This window comes from Macrotis lagotis, chromosome 1 (assembly GCF_037893015.1).
Source record: "Macrotis lagotis isolate mMagLag1 chromosome 1, bilby.v1.9.chrom.fasta, whole genome shotgun sequence".
Taxonomy (NCBI): Eukaryota; Metazoa; Chordata; class Mammalia; order Peramelemorphia; family Peramelidae; genus Macrotis; species Macrotis lagotis.
This window is the reverse complement of record NC_133658.1, coordinates 276578294-276594988: the sequence shown is the minus strand read 5'-3', so window position 1 is coordinate 276594988 and position 16695 is coordinate 276578294. Positions and strand designations below refer to the sequence as shown.

The 16695-nt window shown below is 33.3% G+C and overlaps 1 protein-coding gene across 3 annotated transcripts in view; it reads left to right on the top strand.

Moving 5' to 3' along the window:
• Positions 1 to 16695, top strand: part of EHMT1 (euchromatic histone lysine methyltransferase 1) — a 281275-nt gene that overhangs the window by 47666 nt on the left and 216914 nt on the right. Inside the window, exons 1-2 of one of the 3 annotated variants that reach the window (XM_074210546.1) lie at positions 2655 to 12795; positions 16471 to 16695. The exons of the other annotated variants lie outside the window; for them this stretch is intronic. The gene's annotated coding sequence lies outside the window, so the exon portion shown is untranslated. Of the gene's footprint in view, positions 1 to 2654; positions 12796 to 16470 lie in introns of those variants that run through there. 3 annotated transcript variants of the gene reach the window in all.

The following is a 16695-nucleotide window of genomic DNA, read 5'->3' as shown; positions in this document are numbered from 1 at the left end:
TTGCCTTAATTCAAGAAGAAATTTATAATTTAGTTCTTTTCAATTATGATGCTTGTTAATTGACACTAAAGATTTCTCTAAATTTCAAATTTTAGATAAGGATGCAAATATTAATTTTACTTAGATTTTTTTCCCCTTTCCTCCTCAACAAAATAGAGGAATGTCTTGGTGGGGGCAAAAGAAGTAAGACTTACAGATTGCACCATCTTATTAGCTGAGTAACTGGGAAGCAGGGAATGAGAAGAGGCAGACTCAGTTTGGGGCCAGGTAAGTGATTGACTTGGGTATAAATGGAAAAGATGACAGTAGCAAGGAGAAAGTGGGCCATTTTATTATGCAGCTTCACTCCCTCTCTTTTTAATCTCCTACAGAAAAAAATGCAGGAATTTAGCCTTAACCATAAAACAATAATTAGGGAATAGAACATTCTTTAGAACCTGGATTGATTTGAGTAAAAATGAAATATGAAATGGTCATTCCAAACAATATATTTAGCTTCTAAGGGAATGTAATCTTTTTATTGATCCTGAAGAGGGAAAAGAGGGGGGAAAAAAAGATTATAAATGTTATCATGCATAGCCATTTAAATCTTCCAGATGATCATGCAAGAGGTAAGGAAACTTAGAGCTAACTAGCTGACCCATATTTGTGAACTTAAATGTGGAAGAGGGAGGTAAAACCAAGAAGATTCTGTGTGTTTATCTTCTGTTTTAATAATTCGTTAATTTTAAGTAGCTCTGGTTGGTATAGATTGTTCTTTGACTCATCTTTGTAGATTTATGTTGTTCCTTTGAAAGGGAGTATGGAGGTGATACATTTTCTATGTTTGAGGAAACTCAAGTACTTTGCAGTAGGATGGAGAAGCAAGATCAGAAAAGCAGAGCATTCTCTTTTGTATATGACATGAAAAGGCTTTCATATTAGCTCTGACTTGACTCATAACTAATATATTTTCAGTAGTAGTAGTATCTTTCTGTGGATTGGAAAATCTTAGTAGTGGATCAGGAAGGGGAGAGAGAATATTTTTCAAGGTACGAAAATATTGGTGATCCCACAGATTTCTTTTTCTGGCCAATAGTCATTTCTATTTTGATGATTAGAAGTGCACCACCTACTTAGCCCATACAGACATTTCATATTTATTCTTTGCTGAATCAGATATGTTGTATTTTTTAAGAAAGATTTTGTCTTAGTAGTATTGAATGTTTTCCATATATTTCAGTTAGTCCTTTTCTTTGCTCCTTGCTGAAAGCTTATATTCTGGAGGAAAATATACAGAAAGGTAAAAAAAGAGTCTAAATAGGTCAAATGAAATATGTAGTTCTGCTGCTGTTCATTGTATCTGCAGTTTTACAAGTATGGAGAAAAGATGCAGAGACCAGTATACCTATTCAGATTTTGAAGGCAGTTAGATTATATTCTATATTCTGAGAAGTGTGGATCAGTTTGCTGTCTATGTCATCTTTCATTGCCGAATGCTTCTTTTTATTCAGGAGATTTCTCTTGCCTAAGACAAGGGTAGTGAACATTAATCTAGTTTTCATGATAAAAAAAAGCCTATGTAAATAGTTCAAAATATACTAAAAAATTTGAAAAACTTCGTGTGTTGGCTTTTGGAAGAGTTTGGCGGTGCTAATGGAGGAATAACGTGCTGTTACAGGTGCTCACCATGTGGATATGACTATCATGTCATCTGGAATGGTGTATAGACTTGTCTCTCCTGCAGGCTGTTATGCTTTCTTTTGTCTATAAATCTAGAAAGGTCTTTATGCAAATTAAATTTATGATCAGGGTTGCAGAGATTGGTTTCTGGAATAAATGAAATTTGTCATAGGGACTGTATAATTGTGAAATCTTTTATTTTCTTAAAGTATATTTTCAGTAGAGGAACAGAAATCAGCTTCATAAAAGAGCCTTGATGCAATGCTTTATTAAGAGATTGCAATAAGTTAAGAGTTTAATTTTTTTTTTTTTTTTAGAACATTCTTTAGAAGGCAAATTGGATTAAGTGGCTTGCCCAAGGCCACACAGCTAGGTAATTATTAAGTGTTTGAGACCAGATTTGAACCCAGGTACTCCTGACTCCAGGGCCGTGCTTTATCCACTGCGCCACCTAGCCACCCCTTTTCAGTGTCCGCCTTGCCTTTACTTGCCATCTGAAGTGAGAAGAACTCTGTATGAGAGTAGGGGAAGGCTTTGGGTAGACAGAGATGTGAAGAAAAAGGGGTCACTGCAAAGCAGAGCTAGCCACTGTTCCAGTGTCATATAGGATTTGGAGTTGGAAAGGATCTTAGAGGTCAGTGTTAAACTCAGGTTAGAAAACTCCCAGTACTATTCAAACCACATGAATATGTAGTTGGGAAATGTTGAGCAAAGTAAATGAAAATATAATACAGCATAGATCAGTTTTTAAGTCAATATACAACCTTCAGGGATCAATTTCTATTTAAGTTTGACATTGCTAATCTCACCTGGATGAGGACCAGAGGGATGATGACTTGCTGAAGATTCTACACAGATTAAATGAGATTTGGGATTAAAACTCAGATTCTTTGACTCCATATCCAGGATTATTTCCATTATACCACACAATATATATATATATATATATATATATATATATATATATATATATATATATATATATATATATTCTGACAGAAATTGTGTACAGGGACTTATAAGCTAGCTACAAAAATTAGGACAAGTCATACTCATGAAGGGAGATAACTGGTACATATATAGAACTCAGTTCCTGAAGTACTTTTATAATGTTAGAAAGTTTGGTCATAAGAATTAGAAAAAGAAAATAGTTTGCAAGTATAGATCAAAATCATCTTTTAGGAGACTTAGAAACATGCTCAGAGGTGGAATGGGACCTGCCTACAGTAAGGCTTCAAAAGAATGGTAAGGATTTTGGAAAAGTGAAGAGAAATGATGAAATGATCAAAATAGAACAAAATAGAACAAAATGTTTTCTGGTTTAGCTATAAAGAGGGATTAGAGAAGAGCCCAAGATAAAAGATTTAAGTAAGGAAAAATAATAGATGGGTAAAATCAGGGAAGATGTTGGAGGGAGTTTTAGAAAGTTTGCATTTATAAACCAGCAGGATATGTTTAATCTACTTTGAAAAAACAAAGTTCTTTGATCTTATTTTCTAAATTTTCTAACTTGGAACTTCTGAGATGTCTGAGGCCTTAATATTGCTTAGCAATAGGAGAGGGATTTGAATGTCCCCTAGAAATCTGAATTTTAGGTCGTTAAATCTTTGCTTGTGTATTTCATTCAGGCTTGGAGGTACCCCATAACTCTTAAGGTCTCCCAGCCCAGCACAAGTTCAAGAAAAACTTTTCCAGATTTGGAAAGTTTTGAATTCTGAAAATAAAACTGCGACTCATGTCTTTAATGAATCAGTTTAACAAGAATGCATCTTATTGTACTGTGTGCTAGATTTCTGGGAATTAAAAAGCAAAAATGACCCTTACTTTCCAGGAGCTTTTATTCTGTTGGGGGTGACAGACATCATGTATGTATAAGTCAATTAGATATTGCTATGGATAGAACATTGATCATTGGAAGATCTGATTTCTCATCCAGCCTCAGACGTTTACCAGTTGTGTGACCTAGGCACATCACTTTACTTTTTTCATCTTCAGTTTTCCTTGTCTGTTAGTCAGTCAATCTTTCAAGCAAACTTATAGTTCAGGCTCTGCTATGGGAATAAAAAAAAGAGTCAAAGACAATTCTTGCCCTGGAGAAGGTTACAGACAAGCTATATGCAGGAAAACTAGAAAATAGCCAATAGAAGGCAAGCATCAGAATTGAGAGAGATTGAGAAATGAGTGCTCCTTAGAAGATATGATTTTAGTTGGAACTTAAAGGAATTCACAGAAACTAGTAGGCAGAGATTGTGGAGGAAGAGCATTTTAGGTATCAGGAAGAACCAGAAAAAATTGTGGAGAAAATATAGTCAGGATAAAATGAGATATTTTAAAAGTACTTGAAGACTTTAAACTTTAAGACACTCTATAAATGCTCACTATTATATATTGGATTAATGCAAAATAAATACAAACTAGAAAGGAAGAATGTTAGAGTTAAATCTTTGTGTAGATCAGTGGTAGGGAATCTTTATGCTGAGGGATGTTTGGATATTTATAACATCATTTGTGGGATGTTTACTATTATCAGCTTAAAAATTAGCCTACTGTCTTTGGTCAAACATTTAATTAATTAACTCCCAAAAAGCTCTGGATTATTGAATTTCAAGTCCAGTCTGCAGTTGCCATATGATTTCTTGGGTCTATATGACCTGTGGGCTTGGATGTTCCCTGCCCCTGATGTAGATGGTCATGTTTGAACTTTGTTTTGGAGGAAGTAAGGCATGTTAGGAAGTACAGATTAGGTATAGAGGACAGCCACTGCAAAGTCATGTAGAGGAGATGGAGTACTGCATGAGAAGATTAGCAAGAAACCCATTTTGCTTGTGCAGTAAAGTAGAAGAAAGGGAGTAATGTGTGGGTTAAGCCATATTGTAAAGAGTTTTAAAATCTAAACAATAGTTTAGAGTCAACCAGGAGTTATTGAGTATGTTGATTAGGGGAGTTACATAGTCACACTTGTACTTGAGGAAAATCACTTTGCTAAGTGACTGGAGGATTGATTGAAATGGGGAGAGAAATGAAATTAACAGTCATCAATAGACAACGGTCATTTCTACAAACAAAATAAGAACAGAAAACGAATTGCATATGAACCTGAATCTTATTTATTGCTTTTTAAAAACATATGTGATAAATTTAACATACTTATTCTAATTCTGTTCAAGTTTATATCTTTCAACTTCCTCCTGCTTTCTGTGTATTTTATAAATGTTTTGGTTAATGTCTTTTTTCTTTTAAAATTACTGTTACTTCCTCACACAAATTGAATGTCTTTACTTGTGACAAATAAGTTTAATTAAGGAAACACAGCCACAAATATGTCTCATTCAGTACTTCTAGTCCATCATCTTTTGGTCAAGATGTAGGAGGTATATTCAATTCATTGTCATCTGGAGTCATAGTTGTTCATTGCATTGATTGGAATTCTTTTTTGTTGTTGTTAGTTTTTTGTTTTTTTTTTGCAAGGCATTGGGATTAAGTGCCTTGCCAACACACAGCTAGGTAATTATTAAGTGTCTGAGTCTGCATTTGAACTCAGGTCTTCCTGACTCCAGGGCTGGTATTCTATCCATTGTGCCACCTAGCCACCCCCATTGATTAGAATTCTTAATTCTTTCATAGTTTTCCTTTATAATATTGTAGTTTTTGTATAAGCTGCTTTCTTCTCTTCAGTGAATGGGCAGTGACTTGAGGCCAGATCAATTAGTAGGCCTCTGAAATAGTGCAGCTATTCTAGAGATACAATGGCAACTGTAAGAGATGTTGCAGAGGTAAAAATGGGAAGATTTGTCAACTGATTGGATATGTGGGGCGAGGGATAATACCATGGTTATTAACCTAGGAGAGAAAAGGCTTTTTGGGGTCATATATGTTATATTAAAAGAAAGCCTTCAACACCTATCTTTTCAAGGATATGTTATACAGTTAGTTTGCCATCAGTCACTTTTGAAGTCCTATACCATATTTTAGTAATACCAGATGATAACATACTTAATTTACTGTATTTCCCCATGTGTGTAAGATGCTCCCATGTAATTTTGGGGGGCCTGAATTTGAAAAAAATATGTATTACATAGTTATTGAACTCAAGTATTATTCCTCATAAAATTCATACAACAACTCCTCCACTGTCAAAACTCTCATCCATTAATTCGTCCTCAACTGTATTTGATGATAAATCACTATCTTAGGAGAGGCTCTGCCTGCTCTCCTGCCTGTGCTCTGTTCTGTGGTTGACCACAAGCACTCCCTGGGCAAGTCTTGTGCATGGACCATGCTTAGTCCATTCTGCTTCATGAACCTGAAGCTCCAATTGTGTCCTCCATTGAAATCAGTCACTTCTTTCTCATCTGTAATTCTTCTGGCCTCATGCTGGACCATCTTTGTGGCACAGAAATTCCAATGGTCCTTTGCTCTTCCATCCATCTCTTCAATTCCCTCTCAAAATTAGGCTATTTTGCTGACTTGTCTCTCATGCATGGCCTTCTTCTGCTGTGGTGTTTTCAATAGTGTTTCTTCTGGTAGTCAGTCTTCAACTGACTCAGTTGGAGGAGGACCACAGTGATGTTCAACAGCATGATTTCCATTCACTTTTGCAAACTGGATCACTTAGACTTTAAATTCAGCGCTGGACAAAAATCTTTTCTAAGCCATTTCTAGGCAGGATGTGGCAAAATATAACTTATTATACTGGTAGCAAATGCAAGCCAGTGAGTGCAAAGACAAGTGCAAAAAGCAGGACATCCAAGTTAAATCTACAACCACTGTATAAGTTGCTTCCAGTTTTTTGATCCCAAATTTTTCGAAAAGAGTGTGTTTTATACAGGGGAAATATGGTATACTTTTATAACCATTCAAAGAATCTTAGATTGGGAATGAAAGGGAAAAGGAATAAGCATTGATTTAACACTCACTGTGTGTCAGATGCTATACTAAGCACTTTTTACAAATATTTCATTCGATTCTCACAGATAATCCAAAGAGAAAGGTGCTATAAATTATTATTCCCATTTTCCTGTTTGTGAAATTTAGAAAACAAAGCTGAAGTGACTTGCTCTGTGGGTCAGACCAACAAACAACTAGTAAGTGTCTTAAGTCTGAATTTGAACTCTTCCTGACTTTAGACCCAGCACTCTATCCTGGTTTTAAAGGGTTAAGGAGTAAGTACTTTTGTTTCTGTATTGTTTTTTTCCTCTTTGACCTTTCCATGTTCTTTGTTGTCTTAATCTAAATTCCATCTATCCTTCAAGACCTAGGTTGGTCTTCCTCTTGAGCAAGATTAGAAAGTATAGCAAAATCTTTTGGACCAGCAGCCACAGCAACCACAGGTGGGACTTGAAACATTTGCATATTTATGACTATAAAACAAAGGGAAGTGGAGAATACAGAAATCTTCATCTTTTTAAAGGGGCCTGGCATAGAAGGGGAAAATGTGCAGTAAAGTTTGGAAAAGGACAAAACTCATCCTGAAAGGGAGGAGAAATGCAATTGTCATCTTTTCCCTTGGAAATTTGTCAGATTGGCAAGATAGGATGGTCTGTTTATCTATAGAGATCCCAGCTGCATAAGCAATTTCCCAGACTAGTGCAAATTTACTGGTACCTATCATGACTCCCAAGGACACATCAGGAATCCAGTTTGGGATGCAAAGAACAAAGTATGTCAGCTGGGGCTTGTTGTAGGTATATATTGGTATTGGTTGTCCTTGACACATTCAGGGCCCTCCTGTGTTATCTGGGTCCTGTATTTCTGGAAAATATGGCAACTCAAAAAGACTGTTAACCTTAACAGTCCTTAACACTCCTCACAGTTTTTGTGAATTTTCTTAACTATTTTTACATGCTATATCCCCTGGTAGAATATAAGCTTTCTGGAGGCAGGAATTGTTGGGAACATTTTGTATCATTTTGTCTTGTACATAATAGATGCTTAATAAATTCTCACTGAATTTAATTTAGTTAATTCTTGACCTTTTGAACCAGCAGGGTGATGATCCAAGGATGAAAATTAATTTGTTGTAAGCTATTGTGCCTTACAAAATGAAGCTGATAGTCTGTTTATATGGAAGTTCATAAAGAAAATCTTTTTGTTTAAAGGTAGCAAGACAGACAACTTGTAATGCATGATATGAAGAAATTTCATATGAGAAGGGCATCTCTCAATTTCTCAAAATTCGTAGCTGGTATAATACAGTTGTCCTAGCTCTCTGAACTGCTGAGACAAGCTGCTTCCATCAAAGTTGTTCATCTCACAATGTTGTTGTTCATTTATACATTGTTCTCTTTGTTCTACTTACATAGCTCAGCATTAGATCCCATAAGTCATTCCATGCTTCTCTAGAGTCTGACTATATGGTTTCTTATAGAACAATAGTATTCCATAGTATTCATGTAGCATAACTTGTTTAGCCATTCCCCAATTGATAGAAATCCATTCAATTTCCAATTCTGGATTAGATGGGCTGTGGACTATGTTTTCCCCAACCAGAGGAAGAAAAACAAAACAAAACACACAAAAAAACCAACCCTCCAGACTCATACTGAAAATAACTAATCTGTAAACATGTTTATCAAAATATGTATGTACAATGCTAACCTGACTGTTTGCTATTGAGGGGAGGGGGATGGGAAGGGAGGGTGGAAGGAAATTTTGTAACTTAAAAATATACAAATGCATATGGATGAAAATAAACAACAAAAAAATTCTCAAAATTTTATCATGTGACTTTAAGTCTCTTCAAAATCTTTAAGTTGCCTGGGAAATCCATGGAGAAACCCACTTACAGTCTATGATTGACAAAATTTTCACATTTTATTGATTTGTTATAGTTAATATATGATAGAAATTATGAAAATAAGACAACTTTGTAAATAGGCTTTTAATATTTGTATTATAAATATGATGGGGAAATTGTTGAAGTTAGATCCAGAGGTCCTGCATTCAAATTCTGAATGCAATTGTGTAAGGTTGGGCAAATCATTCTTCCTCTTCAAGTCTCAAATTCTTATGATGGAATTAGATAACCTCCTAAGTTCCTTTCTAACTCCTAAAAGTCTGTGATCCTCATTAGATCTAAAATTTTATGTGTTGGTTAATTTTTATCATATTTTATATATATAATTGAGACAAAAGGCCATTTAGTTTATAGATACATAATTTACAGTTGGTTAAATATATTTTTTGCAGTCATTTCTGACAAAAATTGGGTATGAAAGGAGAACTTTAAGGGAGAAGTGATATAGTGGAAAGAGCTTTGGAGACCCAGGATCTGGCTTGAATCTGGCCTCTGTACATTACTTCAACTCAATGAGCATGTAAATTAGAAGTAGTAAAATTTGTACTATATACTTTACAACATTGCTCTAAGAATAAAATAAAAATGTAGTTAAAGTACTTTGTAAACCTTAAAGTTCTATATAAATGCCATTTATTATTATTATTTTTTTAAAGATTTTTTTCAAGATAATGGGGTTAAGTGGCTTGCCCAAGGCCACACGGCTAGGTAATTATTAAGTGTCTGAGGTCATATTTGAACCCAGGTACTCCTGACTCCTAGGCTGGTGCTGTATCCACTGCACCACCTAGCTGCTCCAATGCCATTTATTATTTTTAGTGAATGTACACTTTTCTTGTTTTTATTGGAAATCCTATCAAGCTTAAAATCTTTGTATTGGCTAGAAACTTAGAATTTTTTCATCTTGTCATTTTTGATTTAAGCTACAATTTCTAAGATTCCCCCCCCCCCCCCAGTTGTCTTTATTTATTAGAGGCCAGAGAAGCTTCATGATCTTCATCTTAGGGAAAGAAAGAGACAAATGGGTATTCATTGAAGAAGGGAAAAGTAGGGTTGGGTACTAGGAAGCTTTGGGATACAATACGGGTTAATATTTTTCACAATTATAGTATCATAGATATTAATCTGATTAGTTCTGCCATATTTGCATTGAAATTAAGTATCTTGTCATTATACAAATGGAGGAATTAGGGCATTAATTTAGACTCATTTGTGCTACTAGATACTGTTGTTATTATTATTCATTAGTTGATTCTGATCACCACAACTATAGCAGTTTCTTTTGTAATTGTTACAGTCATTATTTTAATTAAGACTTATGCACAAATGGAAAAACATGGAGACAACTTGGAGCAGTGGAAAGAATGCTGGATTTGGGGTTGAGTACCCTTACCTATATTACCTCAGGACTTTATGCAAGTTGTTTAATTTTTGAGTTTCTACAGATTCAAAATGTGAAGGGTTAGAGTGATATAATTTAAGATTTCTTCAAGTACTAAATCTTAAGATCCTAAAAGTCTATGACAATTATGCTAGACTTTAAGAAAGCAAATGATTGTTTCTCATAGTTACATAATAGTTTTTAATGAACTCTGACAAATTTTTATATCATATAAGAATGATTTGTCTCTTATATTAAAACAAAAACGTGGGGTAATTATATACCTGGAATAAGTAATGTCTGTTATAGGTCATTGTTAGAAGGAAAATCCCATTTGTTAAAGTACAAAATTTCTTTTGTACTCAAATTCTGTTTGATCATTTTATACTCAATCAGCAGGTATTTAATGAAATTTAGAGGAATCTAAAATTTAAAGAAAACTCAGTCTGACAGGTCAAAGTATAAGAATTCTATGCCATGTTTTTCAACATATACTTTAATTATTAAACAAGAAACCTAAAATTATGTTTATATTTATGTACCAACATTGAGCAGACATGTTAAATACTTCATAAAGTGCTTAGTGCTGCCAGAACCAGACAACATATACTTGGAAAATATTTAGCAGCATAAATAAAAATACAACAAACATAGATTATTTTGGTGTGTGGTTTTTTTTTAAAATCAATGTACAGCCACAGGGATCCTTATGTACTGTTTGTTATGTATACTTATATATCCTTATATCTTGTTCTATTTGAGTTTGATGCTACTGCTATTGCAGTATTCATATATTCAAATGATCAGTTATGTCATTGATATGCAATTTTATCAGTGTAGATTTATATAAGCATCTTTGTCTCCATATCCTGTGGAGAATTTGTCCATGTTCTCCTATAAGTTTGTTGGTTGTATATGGGTTCCATTGTACTTAATATGGGCCTTTCTTTTGCCTTGTTAGCCCTTTGCTTCATCATAGGCCAACTTTTTTTTTTTTACTGAGATATTTTTCTTATATTTTTTATTCTTTAAAGATTTTTCTTTGTTATATGTTATAACCCATTCATATTCACTTTGTACCTTTCCATTTTTTACTTCTTTGAAAGTATAGTAAATCCTCTATTTTTGCAGCAGTAATATTGTTAGAAAATGGTGCAAAAGTAAAAAATACAAATTTGATACATTGAAACAATGGGGAAATAGGGGTTAAAATCCTGCAGTCCCCAAAACCTGAAATCATATGCTAGAGATTGCTGAACATACACTGTTTTTGAAGAGTGTTTATAAAAAATCATTAATTCTGATACTGTGTACTATTCCTTAACCTAGTTGCCTTGATATAATACATAAAATACAGTACATAAAACTGGTAGCATGCAATGCATTTTTTCTTTCTAGTAATTTTGTAGAATTCTGTGACCTTTTGTGCTAGCATCTCATTTTAAAAAATGATTTTAGACAATATTAATTTTTCCTAACACATGAAATCTACAATTCCATAACTCCTGTACAGCAAATAAAATTCTTAAAGCTTAAACATTTTGTAAACCAGAATCTTAACCTTTCACTGTGTCAGATAGAGTTATGAGGTCATTGTACTGTATCCAGTACTATTGTAAATCTCTCTACCTTGTCCATTCTCTGAAAACCAAGGAAGAGGTTGCTGAGATTTTAGTAAATGCTTTCAGAAGATTCTGAGACTGTCAAAGTCACAGGCTTTATTCCCCTAGCCACGAATGTGTGTAATTGCCAATGTGAAAGTGAAAATGAGGTTACTAATAAAATCTTGCAAATTCTTGAAGTTGTAAACTTTTGTTAAATGTGTGAGTATATTATTCTGTGACTCAGAAACAGCAAAACAACTAGAATATCGGTACTAAAAAGTGAATTCTTTTTTTTTCCCTGGAAGAAATGTGAAATTTATAGTTTTCTGAAGGTAATTTCTGGTTTAATTCTGATTTGGGAGTCTGACTTTCTGGTTTAATTCTGACTTGGGAGTCACAGCTAGGTGGCGCAGTGAATAGAGTTCAAATTTGACTTAGTTAATAATAACCTAGCTGTGTAACCGTGGGCAAGTCACTTAACCCCATTGCCTTAAATAAGTAAAATTTAAGAAAAATTCTGACTTGGTCATTAACCATTTGCATTTTATGTCCAAGGTATATTTCATAAGACAGTGTGATTGTTTTCTGTTCATCTGGATGATAATTCTTTGTTGGATTAGTTTTTTCTGTGAATGAGTAGACTGTTTTTGTCAGTGGTTACAGATTTCAGTCCAGGAGATTCTGAATTGTTCTGGAGTTTGATGAAATCAGCACAAGTTTATTCACAAATATGAACTTTGGGAGAATCTCATTATCCATAGGGCTTTTCAGCTTGGATTCAACACTGGATTTCTTCCATGACAGTGTTGAACCTTGATGAGCATGCATCTCTTCCTGTTTTGAGCCTTGCCCAAAGTTTATGATGAGAGAGTTGCGGAACAAGATTATATATTGTTTTATCTTTACAGGGATCTTGAATCATTTTGTTGTATTGGTGGGATTAACTTTGTTGGAAGAGAGCCTTTAAGATTAATAATGTTTTGCTGTATTGAATCAAATGGTTTTTATTATTACGAACTGGCAATAAGGAAAATTCATTTTTTCTGTTTTTTAGCTTGTTGTATTAATAGTAGATAGGCTGTACTGTGGAAGATTGGCTACTTCTAATACCTTCATTGACAAGACTTTAAACCTATGCAGATGATTCTTCTATACCCTGAAAAATGTATCTTTGTGTTTTTGTGTGTGTGTGTGTGTGTGTGTGTGTGTTGATCATTTCTTAGTCATTTAAAAAAATTACTAAGATCTGATATTTTTCCATGCCTTCAATATTTTCTCCTCTTTCAGATACCTTGTGATTTAATTCTTCAGCATCCTAAGATTTGGCTTGTTTCCAGCCAGGAATCTATTCTGTATGTACTTTTTGGCTTATCCAACTGTTTTTCCTATAGTTGCTACCTCTAATTTCATTTCTCCTTTTCAGTAAGCTTACTTCTAGTCTTAGGATGCTAGAGTTTATCTCAGGGGGCTGTATTGCCCTTGTTGGTGAAAAAAATTTTTGTTTTAAAAAGCTTTTCAAATCTTTTATATTTTTCTTATCTTTAATGTCTTCCTTCTATTTTCATTCTCAAGTTACCTTTAGGGTCTTGATGAATTTTCTTCAAATTATTTTAACTCTCTTATTGCCTCTCTCTATTTTTTTTTAATGGAATGATATGGTCATAACCTTCCATCTTCTTTCTTTGTAAGATTGATATAATACAGCAAACGCTACTAATCTGAAAGGCTCTCTTCCAACAAGGTTGCTCCCATCAATACAACAAAATAAGATTTCTGTAAAGATAAAATAGTAAAATATAATCTTATTCTGCATCTCACTAATCAGAAATGTACATGGATATATTTAGTAGCATTTATTCATAGACTGGTGTTGCTTTTGGTTTGACAGATCACTCCTCTTGGTAGTATTTGTTGACTAAGATTCTTTTTAGGTTCTTTGACATCCTTGTTATTAGGTAGTTGTTTTTCATGTCTAAAATCACATGATACATATAACTTTCAGTATAGTATGTAGTCTGCCAGCCTGGGGAAGATTTATTTCTTTATTAAATTTTTTTTTAGAATTTATTATTTATTTAAGGCAATAGAATTAGGTGACTTGCCCAAGGTCACACAGCTAGGTGGTTATTAAGTGTCTGAATCAAGATTTGAACTCATGTCCTTCTGACTCCAGGGCTGGTGTTCTATCCACTATGCCACCTAGCTGCCCTGAAGTTTATTTATTCTATGCATTCTAAATATTAAAAATTTCTCTATTTTGATCACTTTTGTAATCTATATATTTTTTATTACTGCCTGTTGTTTTGATGTAGTAGGCACTTCTCAAAATAGAACTCCCTTCATCTGGTATTTTTCTTTGGGAAAAAAAAACAAAGCAAAGATTTTCAACATTGATTGGAGCTGAAACTTCCCTTTAATTGCATTATCATGAGTCCTGTATCATCTATTTTAAGATTTGAATTTTGTCATGTTATAATGCATTCCTTATTTACATTATTGTAATCATTTTGTATATCATTTATTTTTTTGTTTTATATCAGTTCATCTAAGTCTTCCTTTGTTTCTCTGAAATCTTCATGTTTTCCTTACGGTTCACTGATATCCCATGAAATCCATGTACTATGTTTTGTCAACTATTCCCTATTTCATAAGAACTAAGTTTTTTGTTACTTCAAATAGGGCTTTTTTGTGTATACTTTGCAACATGTGTGACCCTTCTTTCCTTTAATAACTTCCTTGGAACTCCTTCCCCTCAAACCATTCTCCACCTTTGCCTCCCATTGGATCCATGGCTTCTGTCTCTGGGAAATCAGACTTTGGTAAGGAAGCTTGTTCTTTTTGTTCCCTAACCAGATTTCTGTACCTCTCTCAGGCATCACCCTACTTATGCTATCATATATATATATATATATATATATATATATATATATATATATATATATATATATATATATATTTTTTTTTTTTTTTTTTTGCAAGTCAAACGGGGTTAAGTGGCTTGCCCAAGGCCACACAGCTAGATAATTGTTAAGTGTCTGAGACCGGATTTGAACCCAGGTACTCCTGACTCCAGGGCCGGTGCTTTATGCACTACGCCACCTAGCCACCCCTTGCTATCATATATTTTAATCAGAGATCTTTGATAAGAGAAATTTTTCTTCAAGAAATAACTTCTTATTTAAGCTGAATTGGTTTTGTTTATGGAAAATCTTTTTAGAATTATATTAAATTACATTAAATTACCCCATTTGCCTTTGATAATTTGCTCTCTTTTCTAGTCATAAATTTCCCTGCTACCATAGTTAATGGAATTTAATAATTTTCTAGGGGATCAAAAACCTACCTTCAAACCAGCAAGTCCTAAGGAATCCTGAGATATAATGGCAATTTTTATTATCTCTTAGTGCTCTGAGAAAGTCTTTAACATTATAAATAGCAGAAAAATACCAACCTGTTTTGGTGTAGAGTTTCCTACACCAGTGAAAATACATCAGTCCCCATCCTTTTATCTATTTTCTTATTTTCAAAAACAATATGATGATTTATTTTTAGATAATTTGTCTTTTTGGGATTGAATGTAATATATGTAAGATGTAGATGTAATAGCTTGTTCATCCATTATCCAACAAATGATTTTAAATTTTTCTAATAGTTCTTATAAGATAAAAAATTTTTTCCTTAGTGTTTTGTGTTCTTTGGTCTATTGATGGCTGAAGTTTTGTGGTCTGCTACACAGATCCAATATTATTTTCCTTTTGTAAGCAGTATCAAATAATTTTGGATAATTATTGCTTTGTGATATAATTATAGATCTTGTAATGTTAGGCTGTCTTTGTTCCTATTTTAAAAAATTATTTCCCTTCAAATTTTTGATGTTTCATTCTTCCATTTGATTTTATATATAATACAAATATACATATATATAAGTATATAGCCTAGATCTATTAAATACTCTTTTGATTGTTTGGATAGTATAGTTCTAAGGCTGTAAATTATTTGTGTAGTAGCATTTTTTGACAGTCATGTGCCATGACCCTCAGTGTTGACTTTGACCAGGTATTTAGGTTTTCCTTTATTTTTTATTTGTTTTGCAATGTTGGTTATCTGTCCAGTTATTAGAGCTTCCTTTATTTCTTTGTTTTGTTTACAGTGATATTATGTAAGTCCTGTGAATTGTTAGAGTAAGTCTCAGATATTTTATACACTTTATATTTATTTTAAATACTGTTTTTCTTTTTGTACTTTTAAAAAGGAATTTATTAGTAGTTTATAGATTGTTGATGATTTTTCTGTATTTCTGTTCTTTGCCTTCTGCTATGAAGAAGGCAGCTAGGTGGCACAGTGGATAGAATCCTGCGATTGGAATCAGGAAGACTTATCTACATTAGTTCAAATCTAACCTCAGACAGTTATTAATTGTGTGACCCTGGGCAAGTCACAGTTTACCTTGATTTCTCATCTGTAAAAAAGATGATTCTGTCAGTTGATTTTCAAAAGACTTTGAAAAATACAATTATTGTTTATGTTAACAAATCTAAAAATCATCGATTTACAAAGGCTCTCCCTTAATATGTTTAAACATATTTATTAAAAAATAAGCAGTAGCACTAGTATTTTTTTATAATGAGAAAAAACCCACAAGTTTTCCTCATAAGTTCAGAGTGAAGCAAGGCTACAAATTCCAGCTATATTACTAATCAATATACAAGCATCTAAGTATCTACTATGTGCAAGGCACTGTACTGTGCTATATATACTAATACAAAAAGTGAGATAGTCCATAGAATCATAGAACTTACAATTTACAAGTAACTTAATTCTTTTCTTATTTATTTAGCTTCTTAATTTCACGCTATTTTTTTATCCCTGGTATTCATCTAGCTTAATTAAAATGACACATTCTGGACATGTAAAAATTGTTCATCTTTAATTTCTTCACTTAAAGTGAAAAAAATGAAAATAATTTTTATATAAATTCACAAGCCCTCACTAACTTGATATCTTTTTAATCTCATTTTATTTTCCAGGTCATCAGTTTGATTTCTCAGCGCACTTACAGCCCATAGTATACTTTAAAAGTTTCATGTCCAACAGTTTTATCTCCATGTCTTCAGTTTTCCTGTCAAGCTTCTTTCAACCTTGAACCAAAGTTTCCAAAAGTCCTCTCTGTTGCATCTACTGTGTTGTGTGAATTGCATTCTGCCTTTTGCACTAATACTTTCACCAAGAGACTCTGAATCTGACTTCTTTTG